The 27,525-nt window shown below is 46.4% G+C and overlaps 1 protein-coding gene and 1 long non-coding RNA gene across 2 annotated transcripts in view; both read right to left on the bottom strand.

Moving 5' to 3' along the window:
• MAP2K5 (mitogen-activated protein kinase kinase 5) overlaps positions 1-27,525 on the bottom strand; it is a 933,658-nt gene that overhangs the window by 511,295 nt on the left and 394,838 nt on the right. The gene's annotated exons all lie outside the window — the stretch shown is intronic.
• On the bottom strand, positions 4,075-8,118 carry LOC310749340. The gene is made up of 3 exons (XR_014541577.1): positions 7,826-8,118; positions 7,441-7,520; positions 4,075-4,651 (listed from the first exon to the last, which is right to left on the bottom strand). It is a non-coding gene; the product is annotated as an uncharacterized lncRNA (long non-coding RNA).

Genomic DNA, 27,525 nt, shown 5'->3' with positions numbered 1-27,525 from the left:
TGAGGGGCAGATGGGGCTCATCAACCTGGAAATGTTGCCCACTAGAAGGTAAAATCAATTGCAAAAATGTGGTGGCACCAGTTATACAGAATGCTTTCCTTGCTGAAATAGAAAAGCCCCCATCAGTATTGGCATTCCGCCGACCCCTGAAGATGCACCTGTTAAGGTAAACATCCCTTTGGTTTTCTGGCTTAAACCACCTGCTTAAATTGTTGTCTTACCTATTGTGCTGTTTGGACAGGCTTGTTTTGGTGCACATTTTAATTGAGGGTGTTTTAATGTTTCGGTGGGGTTGCTTTGCCTCCCCCATCAGCCCCGCCATCCTACAGTTGGGTCTGATGGGAATTGGAGTCCAGAACATCTGGAGGGCACCAGGCTGGGGAAGGCTGCTGTTGTAGCCTCGCAGGAATGATGAAACCCAGCCAGGACTGTGTGTGCAGATTAGGAGTCCTGAGCTGCACTTTTAAGCATGTTGCTGCTGCTGCTGCCGCTGCTACTGAAATTAATCCTGTTTTTGGCATCTGCTGTGTGTCCCCTGCTGGCAAAGCAGACAACCGCGCCTGAGCAGAAATCTGCAGTGACACCAAATCTCCTCGGACTGCATTGCACTAAACTCCCCTTTGCAAAGCAATGTGGGTCTCCAGCACCTTGGCTGCCAGAGGGGAGAAGGGGGCTGCCTACAGCTCCCTCTTAGGGCCCTCTAATTGGATTTACCAGTATCTGTGGAGAAGCTCAGAGGGAAACCTCAGTGGCCTCTGCTGCTGAGATTCTCAAAGTGTGGGGGCCATGCCAGGTGATCACTTTGATCCACTCCTGTCTTAATATCCAGGTCAAGGCTGCCTCTCGGGGACATTGCCAGGAATGGGCTTAAGAGGGTTGTATCTTAGATCTTTTTTGTAAGTGCCCTGACTGTTTTGGGGTTGGGAAATCAAAGGAACTTGCTTTTAGATTGGGAGGGGGGTTTACTGGGTAGGGTTTTCATTGGGGAAATGAATTGCTTCAAGGGGACTTTATCTTGAAATAGTGGGGGTGGGTGGGGAATGAATAGGACTAATGAATGATAATTAATGGTTACTGGGGGGCAACAGGAATTGAATTCATTTGGAACAGGATCTGTTGGGAAACTAATTGAGAGGGTTTGGGGCACCTAAGAGGAACTAATCTGGGGTGCAAATTAATTGAAGAATTAAGCTGGATGGAGAATTAGCCCGTTTGCCTTCTTTGACATTCAAATTCTAAACTTTGGTTCTGTACGTATGAATTAGCATATAATGGAAGTGCTTATGTATGTTGATGTCTAGAGCAGGCGTAGGCAACCTAAGGCCCGTGGGCCAGATGCGGCCCAATCACCTTCTCAATCTGGCCCATGGACGGTCCAGGAATCAGTGTGTTTTTACATGAGTAGAATGTGTCCTTTTATTTAAAATGCATCTCTGGGTTATGTGTGGAGCATAGGAATTCGTTCATTATTTTTTTTCAAAATATAGTCCGCCCCCCCCACATGGTCTGAGGAGTGGTAGACCGGCCCACAGCTGAAAAAGGTTGCTGACCCCTGGCCTAGAGGCTTCTGCCCTGAGAAGTTTTATGTTCCTAGCAAACCCTCTGCTGCTTCTGAATCATTAGATCAGTGTCATCCTCCTGTCTGTCTCCTAGGATTTGCATTCAGGTCCGATTTGGGGACCACTTTACCTTCTGTTGGAAAATGTCCTTCGCATCCTGCAATATTTGGCTGTGTAACTTGCAAGTCCAGGTGGAAGACACCCTCACCTCCAGGCTTTCATTGGCCACCTGGCTTACTGAAGGGTTGTGGACCTGAGGCCTGAGCAGCCAAGCATTCCTGTCTGCCCATTTGGAAAGTCTTGTCTTTTGCTCTGGGATGGCCAACTTTTCTATCAAGGCAAATCCCATGCTAGGGGATCTTTGGAAAGGAATCAAAAACAAAACTGCTGACATCATAATGCCATTATGCAACTGTATGGTGTGACAGCACATAGAATACTATGCACAGCTCTGGCCACCTCACTTCCAAAAGGATATTGCAGAGTTAGAAAAAGTTAAGGAAAGGGCAAACAAAAATGATCAAAGGGATGGAGCGACTCCCCTAAGGGGAAATATTGCAGAGTTTGGGAATTTTGTAGCTTAGAGAAAAGGTGAGCAAAGAGGTGGCGTGATAGAACTTTATAAAATCATGCACGGTGCAGATGGAATTGTTCTCCCTCTCTCCATAACACTAGAACTCATGTATATCCAATAAAACTGAATATTGGAAGATTCAAGACAGATCAAAGAAAGGACTTCTTCATATGCCACAGAGCTAAAGTATGGAACTCGCTCCAAAGGAGGCAGTGATGGCTACCAACCTGGAAGGCTTTAAAGAGGATTGGACAAATTCATGGAGGAGAAGGCTATCAATGGTATTGCTTCTGTATACCACTTGGTGGAAACCACAGGAGGGCTCTGGTGCTCTGTGCTGCTTAGCCTTATGGGTTTCCCATAAACATCTGGTTGGCCCCTGTGAGAACAGGATGCTGGACTAGATGGGCCATCTGTCTGATCCAGCAGGCTCTACTTATGTCCTTCAGGCAGGGACTGCCATGCCTTTGATATCTACATGACAAATGAACACAGGAAGCTTGCCTTACACTGAGCCAACAAAAACAAGTGAGAAGGTCCCCAGGCATATGAGAAACAATAGACAAGACCACAGGAGCCTCCCAAAGCAATGAGAACATATTTTGAAAAATAAAGTGAAGAATTTAAGGCCACATATAAAATGTTTGTGTGTCTGTGTGCATATGGACGCCACAGTTTGTGTGACAGTTTCTCCAAACATCTCAAACGTCTGTACATAGGAGGGCAACCAAGATGATCAAGGGTCTGGAAACCGAGCCTTATGAGGAATGGTTGACTTGGGCATGTTTAGCCTGGAGAAGAGAAGCCTGAGAGGTGAAATGAGAGCCATCTTCCAACCTCTGAAGGGCTGTCACATGGAAGATGGAGCGAGCTTGTTTTCTTCTGCTCCAGAGGGCAGGACCCAAACCAAGGGATTCAATTTGTGGGATGTGAAACACAAGAGCAGTCATGTACAACATTCCTAGAGTGAACATGTTTACACATGGGGAGGAATGTTTGTCCAGCCAGCAGGTAAACTTCCTGTTTCCTTCTGGGCTGGGACAGACTTCCTCTGCATGTGACTAGAGGTGGGTGTGGCCTCACCTGTGCAGGTAACGACAAAAGCACAGGGCAGGGCAGCCATCTCTCTCTCTTTTTTGACTACATGCATTGAAGAAGCAACATCTGCTTAGCCAAGAGAGGACAAAGGAACTGTTTTCTTATGAGATAGTTTCTAGGTATATGTTACTTTTCTAAGCTAAGTCTGCCTTCTGGGATCCTATTGTGAACAGAATGATGTGTTTGCTCAGGCTCGCTAAAGCCTCTATAATAACTGTTCTGGTATTTTCCCCTTATTCCCTCATAAACCTTTTTAAACTTTTATAGAAGACTGTGTCGTGTCTTATCTTTTATGAGGGAATAAGGGGAAAATACCAGAACAGTTATTATAGAGGCTTTAGCGAGCCTGAGCAAACACATCCGCTGCAAGTTTAAAAGGGGGAATGTTACTCTGCTAAATTGTGAACTTGTTAACACAAGTTGGAAAGGCTATTTTCAGACAATATATTCTCTCCTGCATCCCTGAACATTCCCACACAATTAACAAGAAAGGAGATTATGACTAGACACTAGGAAGACCTCTCTTACAGTAAGGGTTGTTGGACAGTGGAATGGATGCTCTCAGAAGGTTGTGGACTCTCCTTCACTGGAGGTTTTTAATCAGAGGTTGGATGGTCATCTGTCAGGGAATCTTTAGCTGTGATTCCTGCATTGCAGGGAGTTGGACTGGACCACCCTTGTGGTCCCTCCCAAATATACAATTCTATGTATACAATTCTATTCCATTCTATATGAAATGTTAGATGAGATATCCTGGACTACATCCTGTTTCACGCTCCATCAGAAATAAAACTGGATAGTTCCTTTCAGTTGGCTGCCACAGATCTCACTGAGACTTCTTGCTTGGTTTTTCCAAATTGCATTATAAATCACTTTTTATACCTGTGATGCTGTCTGTTTCCCATACCGAACCAGACCACTGGTACACCTATTCCAACAGGCAGTGGCTTGCCACAGTTTCAAGTATAATTATTTCCCCAGTGCTACCTGGAGATGTTGCTGGGAATTGAACCTGCGACCTTCTGCCTGCATAGCAGGTGCTCTGTGACTGAGCCAGAGTCCTTCCCTGTGGACAAATGGCAGCAGGCCAAGCTTTCCCAATCATTCAAAGCCCTTGCTTCACTTCCTGAACTTCTACTTGTCTTGCAGCAATTAAATGGAGAGGGTGAAAAATTAGCTGCCCCAGCCATTTCCGGCTCTCAGCTTGAAATTGTGCCTCAGGGAAAGCATTTGCGGATACAGTCCTCCGCCTTGGGACATGTGGAAAGCAGTTCCCGCTGTGTGTGCCTCTGGGGTAAAACCAAAAATGAAACAGAGTGTGTTCAGCTTGGATTTGGGAGGTCAGCTTCAAGCGCTGCTCCGCCAAGAAGTCTGCCTGTGCGCTTGGTTAGGTAGCTAGTCTCGGACCTTCTTTTACCATCTGTAAAATGGGAATAGGCAAAGAGAAAGGTGGTCAGGCCTTCACTTCCCTATAAACATATAACCTTAGCACCTGATAAGCGGCATCACTGTCTTAAGCTCCCTCGGGGAGTCAATCAAGTGGGGAAAGCACTGCCAGTGGCATAGCAAGGTCAGCTGGTACCCGGTGGGGAAAGTTTCTTGTCACCTCCTCACATTGAAATTATCAAAAGAAGGAAAAATAAGATACTCAGTGCTGTTGCACCCTCAGGTTCTGCTTATAGGCTTCCTATTGCAGCACCTGCTTGTCCACTATGAGAACAGGGTGCTGAACTATGTGGGCCACTGGCCTGATCCAGCAACTAACTTCTTAGGTTCTTCTACATCCTTCCCCAACCTTGTGGCCTCCCGATGTTCTGTACAACTCTGGGCTGATGGGAGTTGTAGTTCAGAACACCTGGAGGGTGCCAAGTTGACCAAGGCTGTTCTTATCTAATGCACATTCATAGGTCCATTAATTATACGTAACCCCCTTCCAGCTGATATCAGGCAGGCTGCCTTCCTATTGAGCTTCCGATGCCTACCAAATAATTAATGTTTGATTTTATAGTTTTAATTGATTCTTATCTTATTTATTTAATTGATTATTTTATTTATTTATCATGTAAAACTTATTTATCATGTAAACTGCTTAGAGACTATTGTAGGTAAGCACTATATAAATTGTATAGATAAATAAACGAACAAACAACAAAATGCAAAAATAAAAAAATCTAACATAAAATGAGTTAAAATGGGAAAGATAAAAACAGTGCAGCTAGGATTAAACTTGCAGAACTTCTTTTCACTTCTTTACTGCAGGAAAGAGAGATCTAGCAGCGGTTCTCATTAATGTTTTGCTTGCCGCTAAGGGGGCCAAATAGGTGGAGTGATTTGAGGGAAGCTTCCCTTCTTATGCTGTCTGCACATGCATTTTTTTCTGCCCCTCTCCTCCCCTCTAGTGAAACAGGTTTTTGAAACAAGATAAAAACCTACAAGATCTGTTAGTGGTAGCTGATGTCCATTGACAGGACAGAAGGCAAGGAGCCCAACAGTAGGTGGCGCCAGAGTCAACGACAGGAGGACTCAACTAATTCTGGTTTTGCCCCCATCCTTGAGTTCTACAAGGGCAACACTTGAGACTAAGGAGGAGGAGGAAGCTGGCAGGCAAGGCCACTCCCCAAACTGATTATTCCGGGAGGAAGTATTTGTCCACATAAAAGCAAATACGCGACACAATGTTTCTAAATGTCCAGAGCTGTTGCACCTAAACTCTTTCACCAGAAACCATATTAACCTGCAACTCAAACCTCAAATAAATTCTCTTCTGCTAACAGGCAGGCTTATAATGACGGGATCCTGGAAAAACTTAGATGGGGCTTCTCTGACAAATTGGTGCAACAAAAATACGGCAAAATTGCACTTGTGGGAAAACAATAATAAAATAAAATTGGCACAAGGTTTAAAGCACAAATACTCTTTTTGTAGCCGATCGGAACAGTTTTATTTAGTACATGGCTAAAAAAGAAAACAGAGGACTCGCATTATAAAACTTTTGGGTTCACATAAACAGTTTATCACCTTCCTTAGTAGTCTGGGATAAGAACATTAGTTTATTCGGATGTTATTTTACACTTATTGTCTAAACGCTGGCTTGTATGATGTTATTTGTTGAAAGAGTTTAATTATAATAATAAGTAAGAAGGCAGGCAGGTGGGGTTTTGGCTGAGGTTGGTGGGGCAAGGCTCCATTTGCTTTAATGGATAGAAAGCCATTGTGGTACAGTGGTTAGAGTAGGACCTGGGAGAGACCAGGGCTCAGATGCCCCACTTGGCCATAGAATCATAGAATTGATTCCCTGCAATATGGGAACCTGTTCTCCCACAAGGGGCTCAAACCCATGACCTTGAGATCAGGAGTCTGATGCTCTATTGACTGAGCTATCCCATCCACGAAGCTCACTGGAAGACGTTGGGCCAGTCTCTGGTTCTCTCAGCCTAACCTATCTAACAGGGTTGTTGCTGTGTGGGGATTAAATGGGGAGGGGGACAACCACATACACCACCTTGAGCTCCTTAGAGAAAGAGGTTGGGATAGAAATTAAATAAATCAGCAAATCAGCACTGCATTACCCAAAGGCTAAAGAGGGATGTGTGTGTGCAACTCTTTGAATAAATCAACCAGTTGCCCACTCGCCTTACAGAGTGGGAACGCTGCAGAAAGTAAGTGGGAGCACGCCTTCCATTGCTCACACTAGAGGAGAAATAGACCCTTCCCTCCCTGGGCTGCGCCTGCCGCTCCCACCAAAATAACTTAAGACTTCCTAGCGGATGCCGAGGGCCCCTTTCCTGTCATTGTGGCTTAATGCACTCTGCTTGCCAGGAGCCTTTGAACCAGCTTGGCGTTATCGACAAATGAGCTCGGGGTTGCTGGACAGGATTCCCGGAATACCAGGATTCTGGCAGGAGAGGAACTCGACTTTTTTTGCCTCCTTGTATCATGCCTGTCTGGGTGGAAACAAAACTGACAGCCAAAGGGAGGAAGAAAATGGCAAAAAAATAACAATGCAAGACATTCCCATGCTGAAGCCTTTCCAAGGAGCCTTTGGGAATGCGATTCGAAAGCCAGCTTTTAAATCCTAGGTGATAAATGTTGAGGCAATGTCGTATTATAGTTTGCTAAGTTCAATGCTTGCATAACTTAGGGCAGCCTCCCCCAGTCTCCAGATGATTTGGGCTACAACTCCCAGTACAAACCGGCCAACATTCTTACCTCTGGACACGGGACATCATGCGGGGGCATCATCCTGGGGGCGGAAGTGACAGGGAGGAGTGACGGCTCAGTCAAGTCTCCTGCCAATGTTAAAGTAAAAGATTCAGTCCAGTTGGGTACTAATTTTCCCGCTGATTTTGTCCCAGTGTCAGTTTCTGTTGCTGCTGGGTGTTTGTGTGTGTAGGTTTTAATTTCCTCTCATCCCCCTTCACCATTTAACTTTTTAAAAATGAAATACTGGGGAGAAAAATGGAGCTGTGAGGCAATGGAGAGCTGCTGTTGCTCGTTCATCTTGCTCCTATACTCATCAGTAAGCAATAAAACTGCAAGCAAGAAGCACTTCACTAGAGGCACAGAGCCCTTGAAAGCCTCAATAGCACTTCACCTCCCTCTTTGCACTGAGAGACCGTCAATGTGGCGTAGTGGTTAGAATGATGGACTAGGGACTTGGGAGGCAAGGGATCAAATCTTGAACTGGGCCATGAAGCTCACTGGGTGACCTTGGGCCAGTCACTGCCTCTCGGCTTCACCAACCTCACGGGGCTGTTATTGTGAGCACAGGCACTGGGTTGCCCATGAGAATGAAGGGGCCTGACGCGCACTTGTGACATCACACATGTGACGAGTGATGTCACACACATCTCCCAACACTGCACAGACCAGGGCAGCCTTCCGCTCAGCCAGGGCTTTCCAAACACTTCACACTGGTGACACACTTTTATTTTATTTTATTAAAAAAATATTAAGCAATTTCAACATAACAAATTATCAAGCCATATAATCACATACGTAATTTCCCCCTCCCCCCTTCAATCCCTCCCCCCCCCAGGACTTCCCTCAGTTCCTCTCTCTGATTTCTCTGCACATATTATTCCCTGCATGTTATAAAATTATACATATCCTTACCTTTTTAGACATGCTTAATTTCGTGACACAGTAATTCGGTTTTGCATCATTTTGCGACACTGTGGTTCAGTTTTACTATCAAACCAGAGGTTAAACTAACCCCTTTCTAGCCCCAGGAGGAGCATGGGGAGCTTTCACATGACACCTACACACTGCAGCCGACACACTAACGTGTTGCGACACAGCATGGAAAGCTCTACGCTAGGCCTTACTAGTCCCTGCATCAGGAGATGTTGCGCAGGCCAGTGTGACCTTGTGCCAGGCATGCCAGTCCCCACAGTGTCTCCCAGCACTTCACGGGCCAGTGCAGTCTTCTGCTAACTGCAGGTAGGCCTGGCGGAGCCTGGCAGGCCATGGAATATTGAGGGGGCCTGCCCCCCTTTGAAAATTGGGGGGGCTTGACCCCCCAGCCCCCTAGATGGTGCCTCTGGTTTTGAGGATAAAATAAGTGGGGAGAAGTATGTACACCTTATCGAGCTCCTTCAAGGAAAGGTGGGATATAAATATAACAAAATAACAACAAATTAAAAAGTCACCATAACTCCAGTCTGAAATAGCCAGAGAACATAGAATTACAAGAGGCCAGCAATGACAGATCATCAAGGTGCCCTGTCAAAAAAGTTGGTGCATAGACAGTGATGATTCCAAAGGGTGTAGAAGCAGCGTGGCTAAAACCAGAACTGCAAACAGGTATTTGGAGAGGGCTGTTGATGACTCCTAGACATGATGCCTCCACAATCAGAGGCAGCAATGCTTCTGAATTACTGTTGCTGGAACCCACAGGAGGGGAGAGGTCTCTTGTGCTCAAATCCTGCTTTTGGGTTTCCCGTTGGGGTATCTGGTTGGCCACTGTGAGAACAGGATGCTGGACTAGGTGGACCATTGGCCTGATCTACGAAGCTCTGCTTATGTTCTTCTGAGTTACAATTGGCAGCAAAGAGGGTTTAGAGATGTGCAGTAAGATAGTGAGGTTCAAATCTGCTCCGCCTTTGCAAGAAGACCAGTGGCTCTTTCTTCCTCTTTCTCCCTGTTCCGAACAGCCACCAACAAAAGTCCAATAGGGCTACACTTTGCACTTTTGAACTTCGGCTCTTCTAGATCCTTGTTGCTCGGCAGTGCTTCTGCACAGGATGAAGCGATGGAGGATGCTAGCAATTAGGGCCTAATGATCAATGATCTTGGAGACAGCCTGTCTGGCTTGGCTTGGGAGCATCAGGGCCTCTTTTCCTGGGGAAGCAGAGCTCTGAGCTGTGGCTTCTCTGCAAGGAAGATTGCTGTCAACGGAGGTCTCCTTTGCACATGCTTTGCATCAGCCTGGGTTGCTGGGTCTTGGAAAGACAAAGGTGAAAGGATGCAGTTTGGTCCTACCTTCTGCAATATGTCAACTGCACCCTCTGCAAACAAGCACCCAGTCTTCTTTTCTTCCCTGGGCACCTCATTCCAAGCATTCATTGCTCTCTTGGCTGGGAAGCTTTATCTAAGGACTCAACTATACAGCTGCAAATAAAACGTTTTAAGTGTGTTGTAAAGTGCATTATACAAATGTGACACTAGATGGCGATGGTGAGCTGTGGCAAATTCAATATATTTTTCAAAACTTTTTTTTAAGAAGCATTTTCACAACATATTTTATATGTGTCTAGATTCCACCCAAGATTATTCTAGTTTCACACAGTTTTGTATAGCAGACTGCGATGTTGGGCACAGAATCCAGCTTTCTAGGAATCCCAGCTTCCTTTTAGAAAGAAAAGAAAAAGTGCATGTATTGGCCAGGGATGGAGAATGTTTTTTGGCCTTATTTCTTCAAGGGAAATACATTGGGAGGCACATACCAGGAATAGGCGGGGTGAGAGTTTTTAATGGGCAGGACTAAAGAAAAATGTGGACAGGGCCAAAGTGAGTGGGGGGTATTCATATTCTCTGTCTGTCTGTCTGTCTGTCTGTCTGTCTGTCTGTCTGTCTGTGTTTATCTCTGTCCCTGCATGAAGGGGACCTTTTCCTAAGTCCAATTTCCATTTCTAGCTATCACCCCCCCCCAAATGCTGCCTACTTGGCTATGGGAGCTTTTTTCTTTCTTTTTGGAGTGGGGGGGGGGTTAAGCCTAATTACCCAACGGGGCACAGAGCCAAGGAAGGTGCAGCATGCACATAATCACATCTACAGTGGTACCTTGGTTCTCGAACTTAATCCATTCCGGGAGTCCGTTCAACTCCCGAAACCATTCAAAAACCAAGCTGCGGCTTCCTGCACTCAATCAGAAGCCATGGAAGCCACGTTAGACATTTGACTTCCGAAAAAGTTTGCAAACTGGAACATTTATTCTGGGTTTGTGGTGTTCGGGAGCCGGTTTGTTTGGCAACTAAGCTGTTCGGGAACCAAGGTATGACGGTATTAGCAAAAACAAAACACAAACATGCATAGTATTAGGGGGAAATCCTTTGCAAAAAATGTGCATATTAGGCAAAATTGCATATACAGTGGTACCTCAGGTTACATACGCTTCAGGTTACATACGCTTCAGGTTAGAGACTCCGCTAACCTAGAAATAGTGCTTCAGGTTAAGAACTTTGCTTCAGGATAAGAACAGAAATCGGGCTCCGGCAGCACAGCGGCAGCAGGAGGCCCCATTAGCTAAAGTGCTGCTTCAGGTTAAGAACAGTTTCAGGTTAAGAATGGACCTCCGGAACGAATTAAGTACTTAACCCGAGGTACCATTGTATAAATCATGTGCTGCAGGAGAAATTTGATGAATTTTAATGAGGCCTTTAAAAAATAATAATAATAATCGTAAACTGGTCCAGAAAACAGAAGAACTGAACTTAAGATTGGAAAAACGAGAAAGTGAGAGAAACTGAAATTGGCAGATTCTCCCATCCTGACTTTGACCTCACCCTGGGGTCTCCCGCTGACTTCCAGCCCCCTTCCAGACTCCATCTTCCCCAAAGGAGAATATTGCAGCAGTCTAGTTCACTCTGCCTCCCAGCTGCCTCCCGAATCAAAGCAGATGCATTGCGCACACCCCTGTCTGCCCCACACCCAACATCCCTGGAGCTGTTCTAAGTTTGCTCAAGGCAGGATGTTTCCCCACTCAAAAACAAAACCCTGTTACAAAGAACCCATTGCCTTTATCTTAACAGCTCCCACAACCCTGGCTATTAACACCCTCATCTGCTTTGGATTAAATGAGATCTCATCCCTGTTTGGTTTGGGAGCTGAAAGGAAAGCTCTGGAGCCCTTTCTACTCGTGCCAAGTATGAACTGAATGTGGTGAACAAACACAGCCGAGATGGGTCTCCAAAGGGGCGTGTGGGTGTGTGGACGCCTGTGCACTTTGGGGAAGAGAGAGAGAGAGAGCGTGTGGGGTTTCTGTTTAAAGCTACAGCAGATCAGGAGATGGGAAGGGATGGAGCTCTCTGCTTCTCGCTAGCCCTGTGCAAGGAAAAAGGTAAAGGGACCCCTGACCATTAGGTCCAGTCGCGGACGACTCTGGGGTTGTGGCGCTCATCTCACTTTATTGGCCGAGGGAGCAGGCGTACAGCTTCCGGGTCATGTGGCCAGCATGACTAAGCCGCTTCTGGCAAACCAGAGCAGCGCACAGAAACGCTGTTTACCTTCCCACCAGAGCTGTACCTATTTATCTACTTGCACTTTGACGTGCTTTCAAACTGCTAGGTTGGCAGGAGCTGGGACTGAGCAACAGGAACAACGGGAGCTCACCCCGTCGCGGGGATTCAAACCGCTGACCTTCTGATCGGCAAGCCCTAGGTTCTGTGGTTTAACCCACAGTGCCACCACAAGGAAACTCACTGCCAAAAGCCATGTCATTCCAGCATTGCGTGTTGCAGGGAGAAAAGGGTACCAGACTTTTAGAAGACATCTGAAGGCAGCCCTGTTTAGAGAAGCTTTTAATGTTTAACAGACTATTGTATTTTAATATTCTGTTGGAAGCCGCCCAGAGTGGCTGGGGAAACCCAGCCAGATGGGCAGGGTATAAATAATAAATTATTATTATTATTATTATTATTATTATTATTATTATTATTAGCCACTTCTCCATTGCCAGCTGGAGACCATCAGCAGGAGCGAGTTCTGACACTCTTATCTCTCGAGGAAGGGCGGAGATAGTTCTGCTTTCTCTACTCTGACCTGCGCAAGCTGCCCAGAATCTGCGCCTGGCACAACATGTGAATTCTTGAGCATGTTCTTTGCACATGAAAGGGGGAAAAGAGAGAAATGAAATGAGCAGGACTGTCCCAGACCTTGGAGGCCCACTCCATCCAAACCACTGGATGTCCATCCTTCTCCTTCTGTTTCCAGAGGAGATCAGGCAAATGCCACCAGGGAGCTCATGAGGACAGCATGACAGCAGCAGCCCCCTCTTGCTCTTGGCTCCAAGCAGAGGTAGACTGCATCTGAACAGAGAGGTTCCATTTACGTCTCATGACCAATAGCCGTTGAGGGGCCCATCCTCTGTGAATTTCCTAAAGCCTTTAAAAATGTAATCTGAACAACTTCAGAAAGTGGTGGACTCACTTTCATTGGAGTTTCTTAAACTGAGGTTGGATGGCCATCTGCCAGGGATTCTTTAGCTGTGATCCCTCCATTGCCAAGGGTTGGACTAGATGACCCTTGGGGTCCCTCTCAACTCTTCAATTCTATGATTCTATGTTCTACCCCTAGAGCTGAGGCCCATCTTATGCCAGTAAATGCCTATAAGTACCTATAATTCTGAAATAACGCCATCCTTTATTATTATTATTTTTTTAAAACAGATTACATAATGTGAAGGTATGGAAAGAACACCATTTAGATCACTTGAAAGATTAGTATAGGAAAGGACATTCTCTTACAAATAGAATAGAAGAGAATCATAGAGCTGGAAGAGACTCCTAGCTGACCCGCGGAGACTCTTCCACCTCTATGATTCTATTCTATTCTATTCAGTAGCAAAGATGCAAATACATTTAGAAAATAATCAATTTTCATGGCTGTCAGTTGAGATCATTTCTTACAAATACACAGATTAAAAATGAAGCTACAATGTAAACTAACAGAATATGAAAAGATAGTAATAAGAGATAGTATATTGACTAAGGGATTAATTTCCCTTTTATACAAAACCCTTTTTAAGAACCAGTTTTGCCCTGACAAAATCTAAAAAGCTGATGGGATATAAACATTAAAGAGGATAAATGGGACAATTTATGCACAAAACCACCATACAAATCTTTGTCAGCAACAGCTAGGAATTGTTCACTAAAAAATGTGGGTGGATGATATTTAACACCGAGGCTCCTATCTTCTATAAAGCCCAACAGCTCTTCATGATGTTGGAGAGGATGCCAAATTCTAGGTACCAGCCAATGTCTGTGGTGGGAATGTCCACAAATAGAACTACTGTGAAGAGAGTTTTTTAAAGAGATACTTGAGATTACAGCTCAGACAATCCCTGTACAGTAACCCCAGCATTTGCCTTCTCTAATTTGTAAACTTCAGACATGGACCAATTAAGACAGGCATATCCCAAGTCTGGACCAGAGGCCACTTGTGGCCCCCTCACAGGTTTCAAACGTCCCCCCAGGCAATTTTGAAAAAGCAATCTCTTGTGGCCCCCGAGTGCCTGCCCAGGCACTATTAGGGAGTCCCCAGCTGTATCACTCCTTGAGTCGACCAATCTGGTCGGCCGGCCGGCCGGCGGGGGCGTGGCTAAATAAATAAATAAATATATACTACAGTACACATTCGGGACGTTGATGCTGCAGCGATGCCGGTGGCTGAGGGGTCGCTGTCGCCTTGACCCAATGCCGAATTTATGTATAGGATAAGTAGGCTGAAGCCTAGGGCCTATAAGTCTAGGGGGCCTCGCCAGCCCTCCCACTCCCCAGAGGGCAGTCTCCCCTCTCCCAAAATTGCAAACCCAAGACTTCATGCGAGGGCAGGGCAACTTGGGCCTCTAAGTCTAGGGGGCCTCACCAGCCTGCCCTCTCCCCAGTGCCTCACTCTCCCCGCTCCCAAAATTGCAAACCCAAGACCATGTGAGGGCAGGACAACTCGGGCTTCTAAATTTGGGGGCCTCGCCAGCCTGCCCTCTCCCCAGTGCCTCACTCTCCCCTCTCCCAAAATTGTAAACCCAAGACTTCATGCAAGGGCAGGACATCTCAGGCCCAGCAACTATGAGACTCAGGGCTAGCCAGTGGGTCCCAAATTGAATTTTTTTTTTTTGTAGGTCCCCAGTTCACAGCCAAAGTTTGCAAAACCTTATAAATAAAATCCATCTAGATTGCCCTGGTGCGGGGGGGGGGGGGTTTAGGAGCGGCACACGGGGCCCAATTTGGCCAAATTGCTCCAATTGCACCACTCATTAGAGCACTTCTGTTCCTCTGTGTTTCCCAAGTTGATTCGTTGAAGAACTCACTTTGCTGGCTTGCTGTAATCACCTACCATTGCTATGTACTGCAAAGTAATATGTGTAGTATTTCACCCCTTCCAGTGACCCATATATTGTTGGCCGTGTCATGTGCAATTTTGTAACAAGAAAATACAAAATCTTCTTGTTTTTAAATGCCCGAAGTAGTGCATTCTTTAATCAGTACGGAACCTGCTCCTGCCAATAAGATTCATTAGGTTTTGAGACGGAGTGTGGGCTGTGCGAGGTTTCGCCCGCTCTGCCAGGTACACATCGCACAAAACTCCTCCGCTCTCCAGCCCGATGTTAAGTAAACAACCATGCGGTACTTGGGAATAGTCAGGCGGGCAAGGCTGCCCTCTAGTGGTAAACAATGCACATGACGTTGGGTGGCGATTTGGTTCTCTGTTATCTGGGTCCCTGGTGCTGTGCAGCAGAATGAAAATACCTGCTTCAGGTGGTACCAATATCGGGATATAGATGGGGGCTGGAACTGAGGCAGAAAGTGGGTTGGCTATGGTTACCAGATTTTTTTCAATAAATCCGGGGACACTTTTAAAAAATTATTTCATGCTTTATTATCCATAATTAAATCTATTCTATACATCAAAGACGTATCTTCCTTATTTTACATAAATCAGTTTGTCCAACCATACAATTCTATGATTCCATGATCTTGAGCCCATGGAAATGTAACCTGTTTCAATTAAGTATGCTAAACTATCTACAGTATGGCAATTTGGAGTCATTGCTACTAGTTAATGAGTAATGAAGCAAACTACATTTCACTGGCCCTTCCTCGTGAAACATTTTTAGGATGGCAAAGGACCAGGATAGCACCCCAAATTGCGAAGAATCACAGAGTGCTTCTTGGAATCGTGTGGGCCAAAACCACTTGCAGAAAAACATGCAGAGAACCAGAAATGTGATTCCTCTTTCTCTCCCTACCGGTGCAGGCGCCCCATTCAGCGAAGTGGGACTTGCTTCCAAGTAGAAAGCATGCACAGGATCTGGAGGAGCTGCAGGAGGAGCACACGTGGCCGAGAAGAAACAACCTACCTTGGGCCCACTGGCTAGCATCCTCCTCATGGACTCGGAAACCATACGGGCGACAGCAGCAGCCGGGAGGAGGAGGGAGACCGGGGACATCACTATCCGACAGCCACAGGGAAAGAGGCACTAAGAAGGGCACCCTTCCCTGCCGGCCGCATTTCCACTGGAGGGAAAAGTGGGAGCGAGGTGGGTGGGAGGCTACCAGGCCCGACCTGTGGCCCACAGACCCGCCAAACCCTGGTCCTGATGTTACAGGTCCGAAGGGAGGGAAGGGGAAAGCCCTGCCTGCCGTCCGTAGCAGTACAAACAGTCGTAGCAGCAGTGCCTCCTCTGACCCCCTCAGTCCAGCGGCTCTGGGCTCCTTCCCAGGGCTGCCCTTCCCCTCAAGGGCAGCCTGAGGAAGGAACCAGGTGGCAGAGGCTGTTGGAGGTGAAGGGCGATGCTGGTGGACCCAGTAACTTACCGCTCCAGAAGTTCTCCCGAGCCAAGCTGTGGCCCTCATCAAGCGGTGCACCTCTTTTTTCAATGAAACCTGGCTCCAGGCTGCTGAGACTGATGCTGCCGTTGACGCTGCCACATTTCCTGGGGACATTTAATGAAATCCGGGGACGGAATTTCTCTGGGGACAGATTTGCAAATCCGGGGACTGTCCCCGAGAAATGGGGACGTCTGGTAACCCTACCCTAGTATAGAGGGCTGGGTTGGCATTTGGGCTTTGCTTCAGGCAGTGAAAGGTCTTGAGCCGGCCCTATCATTATTTTGATCTGTAACTGGGACATTTGTCCTGTTGAACTAAAGATAGAAGACACAGACATGCAGCTGGACTAGGTCAAAGGAGCCAACCATGTCCAGCATCCTGTTTTCACAGCAGTCAACCAGATGCTGTGGGAAACAAGAAGCAGGATTCGAACACAAGAGCACTTTCCTCTCCTGTGGTTCTGGAACTCAGAATCATTGCTATCTTCAGTCATGGAGGCAGAGCATAGCCATTGTAGCTAGTAGTTATCGATAGCTCCCTCATCCATAAATTTGCCGCATCCTCTTTTAAAAGCATCCGAGTTGGTGGCCATCACTGCATTCTGGGGGAGTGAGTTCCATTGTTTAACCTTGTGGTGTGTGAAGAAGGACTGTCTTTTGTCTGTCCTGAATGATTGGCAGAAGAATGCGGCTACACAAAAGGAAGCTATTCCTCACACAATGCAAAAGTAGATTCTTTGCCAGCCATTCAGTCTCAGCTGGTAGAAAGAGCATTGTCTAGGCCAAGGCAGGAGAACTTGAGGGGCTATCCTGGGATATACCATATATTTATTTCATTTCTATCCTACCTTTTCCTCCAAGGAGCTCAAGGTGGTGCACATGGTTCTCCCCATCTTCAATTAATCTCCACAACAACCCTGCAAAGTAGGTTAGGCTGAGAGAGGCAGCAAATGGCCCAAAGTCACTCAGTGAGCTTCATGGCTGAGTGAGGATTCAAACCCTGGTCTCCCAGATCCTAGTCCAACACACTACGCCACAGTGGCTTTCTTGTGTTTAATACAGAAAGGGCAGGTGCATGTCATACATTCAAAGTCCACCCAATGCACATTTCAAGCACATGATTTCCCCCAAGAAAATCCTGGGAACTGTAGTTCATTAAGGATGCTTGAATCTTGGTGAGGGGGAAACTACATTTCCAAGGATTTTGGGGGGGCAAGTCAGGTGTGTTTTTTTTATGGGACATGGGTGGCGCTATGGGTTAAACCACTGAGCCTAGGATTTGCTGATCAGAAGGTCGGCAGTTCGAATCCCCGCAACGGGGTGAGCTCCCATTGCTCGGTCCCAGCTCCTGCCCACCTAGCAGTTCGAAAGCACATCAAAGTGCAAGTAGATAAATAGGTACTGCTCCGGTGGGAAGGTAAACGGCGTTTCCGTGTGCTGCTCTGGTTCTCCAGAAGCGGCTTAGTCATGCTGGCCACATGACCCGGAAGCTGTACGCCGGCTCCCTCGGCCAATAAAGCAAGATGAGCGCCACAACCCCAGAGTCGGTCACGACTGGACCTAATGGTCAGGGGTCCCTTTACCCTTTGTCTTTTAACACTGTGCTCAGTGATTTACAAAGAGCAAGAGGTCAGGTCCCTGCCCCACAGGAGCTTACACTCCAGAGTCACGACTGGACCTAATGGTCAGGGGTCCCTTTACCTTTACCTTTTACAGGTGTTTTTTTAATGTGTGTTGGGTACGTATGGTATGGATCTGCCTGAAGGCACCCACACAATCTGTTTGTTCTGAGGCAAGTACTGACCTCATTAGAAGGCAGGACTTCTGCAAGGCTCAGGCTGAATCCTGTAAGAGAACAACACTCTGGTGCTGTTTCAGCAACAGCCAGCTTTAGGTTGAGCCTTATATAAAAACCCCCTGCTCCGCAAGCCATCACCATATCTTGTGAAGCAGTAATTATCACCAGCTACTCAGAAAAAGAAAAACCAATCCAGCTTTGGAAGGGAAAGAAGCACACTTTTGCTACCCTGGGCAGGGCAGTAGTGTCATCTCAGGGACAATGTTTGATAGCTGAGTTTGATAGCAGAAAGATTGTGCCACCCTTTAACGGGACACACACACACACACACACACACACACACACACTTTAATGATTTATCATCTGCCTGAAAGTTTAATAAAGATAAAATATGGCAAGGCTGCTGAAAGCAGGAAGAGCAAGGATAGAATGTCCTGTTACCTTTTTAAAACCAGTAGATCAATAAATGACTTGTTTTTCTAGAAAGATGGGGTGCAGGAAATAGAGAGAAATGATTGGTAGGACCAGGTGGGCAACTGGAGGGCAGAAGTGGCCTGGATCTGCTCCCATTTCTCTTAGATGAGAGGCGATCTTCCTTTGAATTTGCCCTGAGCATCTGGCAAGCACATTGGCCAGGAAAGGACCCACCAAAGCAAGACACAGGTCTGCCAAAAGCGTTCTATTCATGTGACTCCAGACTGGCTCTTATAGGGGGAGAAAGTCAGTGAGGGGCCTTTCCAGATTATCTATTTTTAGGAGGCTAAATACACACAGTTGTTTCCCATTTGCAGCAGCCTGTCGAGACACCTTCCCATGGTGTGGGGAGATGGCCTTTTTGGAATGCTCCAACCACTACATTTTATAAATTAGGAAAATGTTATTCTCTCCCCCCTGCTCCAACTAACCAGATCGCCAGATGTTGCAACTGCTGTATACAATATGAGCTGGTGGAGAAAAGAGGCTGGTGTGAGCATGAGTTGTGCATTGGAAGTGCTCTGTTCAGCATTGAGTTTTGGAATCTCTCAGTGCATGAAGGCATTGGCCCATAGCCCTAGGGAAAAGTCTTAAATAATAATAATAATAATAATAATAATAATAATAATAATAATAATAATAATATTTATACCCCGCCCATCTGGCTGGGTTTCCCCAGCCACTCTGGGCGGCTTCCAACAAAACACTAAAATACAATAACTTATTAAAAATTTATTAAACATTAAAAGCTTCCCTAAACAGGGCTTCAGATGTCTTCTAAATGTTTGGTAGTTATTTTTCTCTTTGACATCTGGTGGGAGGGCGTTCCACAGGGCGGGTGCCACTACTGAGAAGGCCCTCTGCCTGGTTCCCTGTAACTTGGCTTCTTGCAGCGAGGGAACCACCAGAAGGCTCTCGTGCTGGACCTCAGTATCCGGGCAGAACGAAGGGGGTGGAGACGCTCCTTCAGGTATACTGGACTGAGGCCATTTAGGGCTTTACAGGTCAGCACCAACACTTTGAGTTGTGCTCAGAAACGTACTGGGAGCCAGTGTAGGTCTTTCAAGTCCGGTGTTATATGGTCTCGGCAGCCATTCCCAGTCACCAGTCTAGCTGCCGCATTCTGGATTAGTTGTAGTTTCCGGGTCACCTTCAAAGGTAGCCCCACATAGAGTGCATTGCAGTAGTCCAAGCGAGAGATAACCAGAGCATGCACCACTCTGGTGAGACAGTCTGCAGGCAGGTAGGGTCTCAGCCTGCGTACCAGATGGAGCTGATAAACAGCTGCCCTGGACACAGAATTGACCTGCGCCTCCATGGACAGCTGTGAGTCCAGAATGACTCCCAGGCTGCGCACCTGGTCCTTCAGTCCTTCACACCCGCCCGTCTCCTGTCCCCCAGAAACAGTACTTCTGTCTTGTCAGGATTCAACCTCAATCTGTTAGCCGCCATCCATCCTCCAATCGCCTCCAGACACATAAGAGGATCCTGCTGGATAAGGCCAATGGCTCATCCAATCCAGTGGGAATCCTGAAAGCAGATCCTGAGCACAACAGCGCTCTCCACACTTGTGATCCCGAGCAATTGGTATTCAGAATCATTACTGCCTCTGACAATTGAGGTAGAACACAGACATCAGGACTAGTAGCTACTGATAGCCTTCTTCTTCATGAATTTGTTTAATTCTCTTTCAAAGCCATCCGAGTTGGTGACCATCATTCCTTCCCCCTGAGTCAAAATCTGGAGAGCTGCCGTCATCCTTGTGAGCCTGGCTTTTCCTCTCCTGAAGCTGTGTGTTTGTATAGCTTAAACCTAAAAAAGTTTTTTTGTGACCATAATCATCTAATTTGGGAGCTAGAAAAGCCACTCCTAAAGTGTGCCAGTCAACTTGCATAGGCATATATGGATAAAAGCAGTACCTCCAACATAGATTCACAGAAACATAATGGATCGGACGTCCTCAACCTGTTGCCCTCCTGATGTTGCAGACTACAGCTCCCATCAGCCTCAGCAGGCATTGCCCATGAAAACACTGGGAGGGCACAAGTTGAAGACAGCTGAAACGGCACTATTCAGAAAAGTCAGAAAGTCATTTCTCTCAAAACAGTTGCCCCCTTGCTTTAAAAAAAACGTGTTACAAAGAAAAGGAGAAATATACTGCTTTGCCTTTATGGTTTTGCTTTTTAAATAATTTCTTTTTTTAAGAATTAGGAGCAAGAGAGACAATGGAATGCCTTGTAAATGCATGTGATGCACATATTCTGATTAGCAATAAAATCATGGCTTAAAAAGAAACTCGACACGGAGCAACAACATAATTGTTAATCCCATCATTCACACCACATGCAGGAGACAGAACAGCATCGCTGCAGTAACTTCTCTGCCTGGACACAGGATTTTTAAAATTATTTTTTGTAATACTTCCTGCCTATTCGTTGAAGATTAGTCATAGCAAAAGAGGAGGGAGATGTCTTTCTGAATGGACATCTCTTGTCTGTGTTTTGGCTCCGTAAGTGTTAACTCTGGCCTTGGAGGGATGGGCACCAAATGAGATGATTTACCAGAGAGACAGGTATCCCGGTCCTGGCTGAGTCCATTGCAGAGTCTTCTTTGCAGAGCCAAGCTCACAATGATCGATAGATTGAAGGGGGAAATGTAACCAAAGCAAACAGACAAGGCGGCTGGAAGAGATTTCATTTGCATATCCATCTCTACAAACACTCTCCAAATAGTCTTCTAGAAGCCATGTTGGGGGTCAGGGGTTTGTGCTTCAAGACCCCCACTCTAAGATCAATTAATAAGAAGCCACTGTGACAACTGAAAATGCCTGTAAGCGCTTGAATCCCTCCTGCGACAGAGCCACCCCTCGCCTTTTAAAGATTTTTAACAGAACCGTTCCATTCACGGCAGGAGAGTGACAGAACTTCAGGCGACACACAGCGGACTGCACTGCCAAACAGGGGAAATACCAGCATCTTCCACAAGAGGTCGTTTTGAGGATGCTGGAGGGAAATGTGTCTGACCCAGTGGTGTCCAAACTTTTTTCAAAGAGGGCCAGATTTGATGAAATGAACATGCATGAGGGCCAGCCAAAGTTGATGAGCTTTTTTTAGGATTCCTCCCCACTGAAATTGTTGGGTTTAACTTACATTTACACTTAGGTGTTGAGGGGACAGAAGAGAAGAGTGACTGTGGTCAAACTTCAAAGAAACAGGCTCTCCATTATCATTGGCACCTCCTTTCCTGGGCTCCTTCAACTCCTGAGACTCTACAGCAGCCTTTGTCAACCTGTTGCCCCAGATGATGGAGACCACAACATGCAGCAGCAGCTACAGATAGCATGAGAGCGGACGCATGATTTGATGAAGTGAACATGCGCGAGGCCCGACCATTTTGCCTGACATTCTTAGTATCATTAAAATTAAATGCAAATTTTATGCGAAGATTTTATGCAAAGTTTATTGCAAATGGCATACTTTTCATTTTGTCACATGGATGACAAATCTAGACAGGTGTTAAATCACTCTGCTTCTCATATCTGAAGGCCAACTGAAAAGTAAATCCAGAAAGCTGAAATATATGTCAGGAACATTGTAAAGTACATTACACAGTAATAAAGGTTGTCTGTCAACTTTTAAGTTCACAACATATGAACAGGAGCATAACCCTAGGTATACTTGTTGTGTCCAAAATATATTATTGTGTCCAAATATATTTATACCTGATTTAGACCAACTGACATTAACTGAGATTTTACAATGTATTCATCTCAGTTGAGATGGGCAGGCCGGAGGCCTGGGCAGGCCAGGTCGTCCTCTTATATACCTGCTGGGATTGACAAGGCATCTGACCCTCATCTGAATCTCATAGCTGGGCAGGCCGGGCCATCCTGTTATATACCTGCTGGGATTGACAAGGCATCTGACCCTCACCTGAATCTCATAACAATCCTGACAAGTGCTTTTGTTTGCCCACCAGATACCAGGCACTCTACTATTCAAATTAGGCCCCAGTGTTTTTGTTACAATCCCCTTCTCAATTAAGTAATCTACTTTAAAATCTCAAAACTTTCTTATTTGTTAATTCGAGCAAGTTAACTAATGCTCTCACTTCATTACAAACAGTATTTCTACCTGTTTTCCTATAACTTGATATTGTTGGATAATTCTGATGAACTGCAAAAGCATTTTTAGTTTGCTGTCTGTTGCCACCCTGGAACTTTTCTTTATTAGTGCCACTTTGTTTTGTATGATTCCTTTCAAATGAAGGAAAACAACTTTTCTGCTTGTATATGTTGATAATATAATTTTGGTTACTGAGGACAAACAAGATTGTAAAGAAACAAGGCTGGCCAGGACATAGGCCTCCTGACTATGACAAAGGTGACCTGTGCACTTGTTTGCTTGCTTGATTAGCAGCTGTTGTGAACTTAAAGGTCCCTGCTCTCCCTTCTTATAGTCTTTGTACTGGACTTGGAGACTCCAATAGACAGCATTCCATGTCAAGAAGGAGGGCAAGTAGGCACCCTATCAAATCACAGGGCAGGAGCTACACAGAGCAGGGCCTTTTCACTGGTGGTGCTCATTGTATGCCTCACTCTTCCCAGACCTGCTCTCTTTTGGCCTTATTTTGGAGCTTTATTATGTAGGAAGACTTTGGAAGAACTGGTTGACAAGTCTTATCAGTCACTGATGTACGAGCAGATTTTATTTGCTGCAATTCTGGGCTTCTGGTGCACCAAGGTTTACACCAGCGTAATAGAGTTGGCCAGCATGCCAGAAGGGATATAATTTACGAGCTTTCTCCATTGACTGCAGAGCAGGGGGTGTTTAGTAAACAGTGCAAAGGCTGAGCTGAAGCATTCCCCGCTGGTTACCTGCTTTCAGCAATTGGGGTTGCTGTTTGCTAGTACCCAATGGGTTAGCTGTCAGATTCTAGAGCTCCCTATTGGTGGCTCTTAGGTAATTCACAAAATACAAAGTCCATTCATAAAACACAGTGTTCATTCATAAAGCAGTAACATAAATCTCCATTGCTACATATTGGGTGTATATTTCAGCTGTTGAACATACATGTTTATGGCCATGCTGTAGGGTAGTGCTTATGCAACTGTGAATAAAAGGTGGCTGGGCTCATTGTCTCGGGGTTTGGGGGGGAAGAGGTGACAAAACTGATTTCCAATAAGTGTCCCCCTTATTTCCATAACAAGTCCTTGAGTCTGTACTCTGAATAGTGACACCAGGAACCTAGAAGGTGCAGGGCTTGTCAGTCTAACCCCTGCACAGTCTCACCAAGGCCAGCCTTAAGGCAATTGGAGCAATTTGGCCAAATGGGGCCCCGTGTGCCGCTCCTAAAGGGCCCCACACACACACTAGGACAATCTAGATGGATTTTGTTTATATTTATAAGATTTTGGCTGTGAACTGGGGCCCCATAAAAAAAAAATCAAGTTGCACCCCACTGCTTCAATTTGGGACCCACTGACTAGCCCTGAGTTTCATAGTTGCTGGGCCTGAGTTGCCCTGCCCTTGCATGAAGTCTTGGGTTTACAATTTTGGAAAAGGGGAGACTGCAGAACTAGGGAGCAGGCAGGCTGGCGAGGCCCCCCAGATTTAGAGGCCCTAGGCTTCAGCCTACTTATCCTATACATAAATACGGCACTGGGTCAAGGCAGCAGCGGCGACCCCTCAGCCACCGGCATCACTGCAGCATCAACATCCCGAACATGTACTGTAGTATTTATTTATTTAGCCACGCCCCCCCAGCCAACCAGATTGGTCGACCCAAGGAGTGATGCAGCCGGGACTCCCTAATGGCTCGGTGCTAGCCACACACCCCGCACAGAGGGGAGAGCTCATGATGAGCCAGCAAAAAGAAAATGGCTTTGGTGGGCAGGCACTGGGGGCCGTTTGAAAGCTGCCTAGGGTGCGCAAGTGGCTCCTGGGCCGGACTTTGGACATGCCTGGTCTGACACAAAGCGTCTGGATTCTGAGACTGCGTCTCTGCTCCAAATCCAGAAGCATTTTCAATGTGGGTTTTTTTAGGTTGAGCTCATCAGGGGCTCGCAGCCAAGACAAATAATCTCCACCATTCTTCTTGAGTGGAATGAAGCTCCACTGCCTTTGAAATTGACGTCTTGCGATGGAAGAGCCGTCCCACCGCCTGCTCCTTGCCAGTAAAGACGACGCTGAGAGTCTGGTGCTGCATAATAGATTCTTTCTCGCAAGCCAGGCACGGGGGGGGGGGGAGAGCGCAGATTAAACAATGTGAGGCTGCCAAAGGCTTACGGCAGGGAAACCGATCACTCGCCCCAGTTTAATGTCTCTAGCAGGCCCCGGTGAGTTCATGTAGTGTCATTATCTTTATTATCGTTATTTAGAGCTCTGCTAAATGGCTTTCAGGTGCAACAAGAAGGCAGGAGGTAAGATCTTGTCGAGCTCCGCTGCTTTCACTCACCAGAAGACATAAATTCCCGAAGTTAGAGAGCAATAGAGGAGGAAAAGGTGGGAGAGGATTTGGGTGATCACTCACACCCTTTCACGTATTTATTCATTATTGCATTTGCAAAAAATTACAAACCTCAAATACCAAATTTTCAAAGTGGTGCACAACATTTTTTTTATTAAAAAAAATACAATCAGTAAAACAATGCAGGTAAAATTCAACTCTGTATCGACTGGCAGAAATAAGACACCAGGTAACATTGAAAAGCAAACGTTGAGGAAATAGCAAACATGCATCAGAAATCAGAGATGCATGTTGCATGTGCAAAGGGACTGTGTCCCATAATGTAGGCACCATTGTGCTAAATGGTGTCTTCCCAGGAACCACCAAGAAGACCTTTTTGGATGACCCCAGTGGCTGCATCCCCAATTCTACAAGAGGTGAGAAATTTCAGCAATGCAATGCTTGCCCTGGTTATCTCCCGCTTGGACTACTGCAATGCGCTCTACGTGGGGCTACCTTTGAAGGTGACCTGGAAACTACAACTAATCCAGAACGCGGCAGCTAGACTGGTGACTGGGAGCGGCCGCCGAGACCATATAACACCAGTCTCGAAAGACCTACATTGGCTCCCAGTACGTTTCCAAGCACAATTCAAAGTGTGGTCCTGATCTTTAAGGCCCTAAACGGCCTCAGTCCAGTATATCTGAAGGAGCGTCTCCACCCCCATCGTTCTACCCGGACACTGAAGTCCAGTGCAGAGGGCCTTCTGGTGGTTCCCTCGCTGCGAGAAGCCAAGTTACAGGGAACCAGGCAGAGGGCCTTCTTGGTAGTGGCGCCCTCCCTGTGGAACGCCCTCCCACCAGATGTCAAAGAGAACAACAACTACCAGACTTTTAGAAGACATCTCAAAGCAGCCCTGTTTAGGGAAGCATTTAATGTTTGATGTATAATAGTATTTTAATATTTTTCTGGAAGCCGCCCAGAGTGGCTGGGGAAGCCCAGCCAGATGGGCAGAGTATAAATAAAAAAATATTATTATTATATATTATTGCCCAAGTTTTATTTCCCTTGGAAGGAGATTACTGGAAGCTTCCTAGCATTCTGTAACATTTAGGTTTATTTAGAAATATACAGGTTGGACATAAGGGAAGGTGTGGCATTAAGCCACTCCAATAGACACCCAACATTTACTGCACCCTCACCAGGTTTTCTATGCAGTGTTCTTCGATAGGCCTCTGGATGTTTTTTGGACTACAACTCCCATCACCCCTGTACCATTGGCTAAGATGGCTGGGAATGATGGGAGTTGTAGTTCCAACAGCGCTGATTATTCCAAGGCAATAGAATGCTGTCCTGGGGAAACAGAAGGAACCACAAGGTTTTGTTAGTATATTCAGAGTCCAAACACAGTCCTCAGACTCCTTCCAGGTCTTTCAAAAACTGTCAGCCTGTTTTTTGTTTTGCTTTGTTTTTGTAGTTTGTTGCTCCCACAGGTCCAGGTCATGGAGGGACCATTTCTTTACCAACCATTGATAAGGACAGCCAGTGGTGTAGCGTGGGTTGCCAGCACCTGGGGCTGCACAGCGGGGTGGGTGGGTGGGAGAGAAATGGGTGGAGTACACAGGCACATTCAACTGCCTAACGGGACCCACGTCATCCAGGAGATGGCAGCTGCAGAGACATGAAAAGAAGAGTTATTCCATTGTCTGGAGAGGTCACTTTCTGGTTCACATGGAGAAGCCATTTTTAACAGAGCCCAGCAATGGAAGTATGAAGCTGTACAGTGGTACCTCAGGATGTGAATGGGATCCGTTCCGGAGCCCCGTTCGCATCCTGAAGCGAATGCAATCTGCGACTGCGCGTCTGCGTGGGTCACGATTTGCTGCTTCCACGCATGCACGTGACGTCACTTTGACCGTCTGCGCATGCGCGAGCAGCAAAACCCGGAAGTAACGCGTTCCGTTACTTCCGGGTCGCCGTGGAGCGCAACCCGAAAGCACTCAATCTGAAGCAACTTCAACCCGAGGTTGTATTAAGGCAGCACCAGGTGCTGAAATTTTGCACCCAGGGCAACTGCCACTGTGTCTTCCACCCCACACTATGCCACTGAGGACAGCAAATTAAGAGCCACCAGCCAATAATAGGGATCTGCCTGGCTGGACTTTTTCAGTCAGTTTGACCCACTGTAGTAGACTCTTTTTACAATCACATAAAGGGTACTTTGTCCAAAACCTGGAGCTGGCACTGAAAATAGAGACAGAACACTGTAATACATCATCAATATAACAGCAGCAGCAGCAGCAACCACCACCACCACCATACCAGTAGCTCCTTCCCTGCTCCTTGCTCAATGTGGTGTACATATTTCCCCCCTCCTCATTTAACCCCCACAACAACCCTATGAGGTATGTTAGGCTGAGAGACATTGACTAGCCCAGAGTCGCCCAGTGGACTTCATGCCTAAGCAGGGAAATGAACCTGGGTCTTTTCTCAGGTTCTAATCTGACACTCTAACTAGAACATC

This window comes from Podarcis filfolensis (assembly GCF_964270895.1).
Source record: "Podarcis filfolensis genome assembly, chromosome: 14".
Taxonomy (NCBI): Eukaryota; Metazoa; Chordata; class Lepidosauria; order Squamata; family Lacertidae; genus Podarcis; species Podarcis filfolensis.
The sequence above is the reverse complement of the archived record's forward strand: the minus strand, read 5'-3'. Positions and strand labels throughout refer to the sequence as shown.